General features: G+C 35.2%; 1 long non-coding RNA gene across 1 annotated transcript; it reads right to left on the minus strand.

Moving 5' to 3' along the window:
- Positions 1-3,032: 3,032 nt before the first annotated feature.
- LOC134675546 (uncharacterized) lies at positions 3,033-4,339 on the minus strand. The gene is made up of 2 exons (XR_010099766.1): positions 3,726-4,339; positions 3,033-3,635 (listed from the first exon to the last, which is right to left on the minus strand). It is a non-coding gene; the product is annotated as an uncharacterized LOC134675546 (long non-coding RNA).
- Between the last annotated feature and the right edge of the window lie 435 nt (positions 4,340-4,774).

Genomic DNA, 4,774 nt, shown 5'->3' on the forward strand with positions numbered 1-4,774 from the left:
ATACATAGGGTTATTTATGAATTCTACATCTAAATTTCAAAACGCATCGACAGCGACACATATAAGTACGTACTTGTATAGTTCGTTTTATTTAGCAGAAAGAACTTGCAAGAAGGTAAGCGATCTTGACATGTCTTTTTATTGAAAAACGCTTTTTAAAATTCAGTTACTATTACCAAAAAGAATAGATAGTATAGAGGGGTCCTGTCATTGTTAATTTTGTAGTCACAGTAAATTTACTGCCATCTATCGACACACGAATAAAACTCAAAATTAAAACGTATAAAATTATTAAAAAAATGTATATATATGGATAAATGGTTTTATTAATGATTATATTAAATTCAATTGATACATATTTGCTGTAACTTATTTTTTAAATGTGTTTTTCAATTAAATGACACATCAAGATTGTTTACCTTATTTCTAATGCTAAAAAAAACGAACTATAAAATAGATATGAAAACGAAAAGTATGCCAAATGTTAATCATTAAATTTTAATGTCAGTGAGCAAACTAGGAGTCGAAGTTGTCTCCATAGCCGAAATGGGCTGGATGGATCAAAATCAACAAATCAAACTTCCCCGTATCGGATTCATGTCATATTTCCTGTCAGACAGTCTAGAGTCCTAGATCGACATTTCTGACACTTTCCCAGTCTCGCGACACCCGACACCCGCTGTGACGGATAATTTCGAGGTGTCCCGTAGAACAACACGTGGATTGAAAGATTCAGTTCAAGGATTGTGCCGCGTAACGTTGTTTACGAAGTCGTCCGGGAGATGGCGCTGATATGAAAAAAGCGATTTCTACTAGTACATCGCGCAAGCGGTCGTTACACACATATTGTTTGAGTTCTGTTTATGTGTGGCAATTTAATTTACTTGCATGGTGCCTATGGATAGTGGCCAGATTTAGAAATAATAATTTTTCTCAAACATGCAATGAAATATTGATGTTATGTTCCTTATAATAGGCTGCGAAGTATGACGTTTCAGGTGCGGCTAGGACAAAAGGTCCTTAATGGAATTTCATACACATCTTGCAGGCCTAGGCCGGCAAAGTCCTCTTTTTTAAGTTTTATTTGTATAAAATCAACATGAACTTAATAAATAATACATTCTATAATTTTAAATTATAAATTTAACTACACAAATAAAAACATTTAAAATATTTCATCTAAACGTTAGCGGTAAAAAGGTCTACTCAAACACGCGTAGTGTTTTTTTTTTAATTGTTATGGAGGTAAAGTTGAAAAATATTCATTCTGTTTTATTGGATTTATGGTGCGTTGTTGATTTTTTAACTTTAATATGAGTTCCGACGAAATAATGAAATTAATATTAATTGTAATCGTAGGTGTTGGAATTGGCAGCGTAAGCAGAATTGATTTTAAATAACTTGCTGCCTCTGCCACTAAGTCAAAGACGAAGTATGTATATGGTTGCTTATGGCAATTTTATTATTTGAGAAACTAAGAAAAATGGCTTACAGTTTATTAGAAACAGTCTTGTGGCATATTTTAAATGAATGTAACTACAAATTCGTCAACACTGTGGAAATTATACTTATTTACTCCATACATAAAGCAACGATATTGTATGTGAAACATGATATCAACATGAAAGACTATGTAAACCTTTGTGACAAAAACGACAGTCAGACGGATACAAGGCGAAAAAATCAAAGATACTTGAAAATATACGGGTAGTAAAAATACACGACTCGTGTAAAACATACGCGTGATAATGATATAGGTACGTGTTGGTTATATTTTGGGTGTAGTTTACTTTTAGTTTTTTCTATAAATAAAACTAGGGTTTCGTGGATTTTTTATTTTATTTATTTCATTGCATGTTTGAGAAAAGCACTATACATACCTCGGCGGGAAATGGGGTTGCCCGCGCTCAGACCTAACCGGCCTCGCTTCGCTCGGCCGTCTATATGTCTTCGGCCGGCAACCCCTTTCGTCCCGGCCTCTGTAGTAATGTACTATTATGATGCGGCAATCATTTTCATGAAATGATCGGTTGGCTTCATTATGAACAATTTAAATTTAGAATGGCCCTGACAGTTACGTTTTATGTGATTCATGCCTATACAAGATGTAAGTACCTATGTATTGTAGTACGCGTGGCATCTTTTATAATTATTTTACGTATGTATGTGTGACATATAATAGGTGTTTGGATCCGTAACTATTTTAAGAGATAGTAATTAGCATATCTGAGTTTGTAAATCAACTTAGAACCAATAACTTCTTTAGTTTCACTTCCCACGTCTTCTTATATGGAATAGAAACCGCATCTCTATGAATCATAGGTATTTCCTGACAAAGAAAACTAGAACACAAGTAATAGAAACATCAAACATACTAACCGAATGTCGGTCTTCATAGATCCTAATTAGCATCTCTGTCTTATTCTACGTGAATGAAAGAGATGCCCACATGTTCGACATTTAGAGTAGAAGTGTGAATTATAACAAACGCATGCTCGCTGCCGTTTAGCACATTTATTCGCGACTGTATGCGAAAATACTTTGCAAATATCAAATGACTTATCTTAGTAAAGTCGCGTATGGAAAAACGTTTCTTACGTCTCGGGAATAAGTGTCAGATTTGTATATTAGTTTGAGTGTGTTACGACGAATGATATATTATGAATGCATTCGCATACTTATGTCATTTCTAACGGGAGAATATTTATTGAGGAAATATTATCTGAAAATCTGGGAACCATATGTAGTGCATTCATGACACATCGTATACTTTCATATTATAAATAATAAATAAATAAAAACCGGACATGTGCGAGTCGGACTCGCCCACCGAGGGTTCCGTACAAATGTGGAAATAAAACTACAGTCAATACCATGTAACACGGCTGTTTTGAAAGGGGGTAAAATAAATGATTGAAAAGCTCCGGCTTGTCAAAAATAAAAACAGCCATGTTAACAAAATAAAATTAAATAAAATAAACTAAATGGAAACCTTGCTGTAGGAAAGCTAGGAGGAGAAACAATTAAACAAATTTAAATCTAACAAACTTTATTAACCTAAAGTTATAGTGTAAAAGCTCAGTGGTATAGCTGGGTCGCTTCACAGGTTCATGTCATAAGGTTTACACCAATTAATTAATTACTAAAGACTAAATTTCGAAATACCTAAGTTTTATGCACCAGAACTTTCAAAACTTTAAATTAAAATAACTATTGCTCTAAATCACATTTTAAATTTGTAGCCGAGCGCAGACGCAATTTAAAAATTAAAGATGCATCAGACCGACCTCAAAAACTGCTACCGGACCTGGAGCGGCGGGGAGTGACCTCGCCTATCCCCGGGAAGCTGACTGCTAACCTGGTTGGAGCCGGCCAGTGCAGATGACGTGGGACAGATCCCACAGCATCATTTTAAAACTTCAAATTCGAAACATCTTGAAACTTCTAGAAACATCAAAAGCTTCTAGAAACATCTAGAAACATCCCGGCTCCTGCAAAGCGAGAAAAGGAAATATTAGCCGATGCCCTTTATGGCCGCTAGAGAAAAAATGAAACAATTCGAAATTTAGCTCACCGCACTGGAAGCTGTTAGGACTTCTGGCGGAGCGCTCCCTTCCCTCGAGCAGGAGTCAACTCTGTAAAGAACCAAAACTTGGTTAAGAACAAACCCACAATGTTTCGCGCCATTGTGGAATTGATCACAACTAAATTCCATTTATACTTACTCAGTGGAACACACCGAAGGACTCGAACTGCTTCCACCATTTTGACCACCATGTGGAATGTGTGGTCTTATCACAAAATAGGGCTCATGCGAGCGTGCGTCCCCGGAGGGGTCCACACATCAAAAGTGCATGTCACCTCAGAATGACCTTCTCATATGTTGAGAACAAAAGGCAAAAAAACAAAAGTAGGGTGCCAATCCCCTGAAGACACAAATTCTTCGAAAATTCTGAACTGATTATTTAGACAAATTCACTCATGAGCCTAAGAAATATATTTTTATCATTAAATCTAATAAGGTTTCATTTCAGAGCCACTTTGTAAGTCTGTAATTTATATGTTTTGTTTTACATCAAACTTATTTTCTATCTATAAAAATCATACCTAAATCATACAAAGTTTTCCTGGAGTGACAACATAAATATCTCAAGTTTTAATTATTTTTACTCATATGACAACCCCGACAACAGATAAGCATCAAAAGGTGCATCTGAATGCAACAGATTATGCAAAGAAGTGCAATCAATCGAGTTAGTTTGGGATATTGTTAAAATCGTTGAAATAAGAAAAGGAATTCAACCCAAAAATATTAATTTAAAATCTAAGAAAATGTCTACGTTACAACCAAAAATGAAATTTTAGCCAAATTGACCAAATTCTTATTATTATTAAACTGATTATAATATATATTTAAGAATGATATACCTAAAGGTGCTGTCCATAGAGCTATCTTGCGTCATAATTTAATCGACATCGACTTATAGTAAGTTTGACTTGTTCTCGCACTTTTTAAACACCACACAACTTGCACCCGTCAAACCTATGCATATAACACCTTTCTACACAACTCAACAAAAAGTGATGTTATCTATGAAAAGGGACCTTATTGTCGATGGCGCTTACGACATTATTAACGATGCCACGATATAAAAACAATGCCGTGCGACGCAGTGCGGCGTAAGCGCCATCGACAATAAGGTCCCTTTTCATAGATAATGCCCCAAATATTTATAATCTTTTCCTAGCCGGTTGGACATTAATCCTTGCTTTC

Source organism: Cydia fagiglandana, chromosome 22 (assembly GCF_963556715.1).
Source record: "Cydia fagiglandana chromosome 22, ilCydFagi1.1, whole genome shotgun sequence".
NCBI classification, from domain to species: Eukaryota; Metazoa; Arthropoda; class Insecta; order Lepidoptera; family Tortricidae; genus Cydia; species Cydia fagiglandana.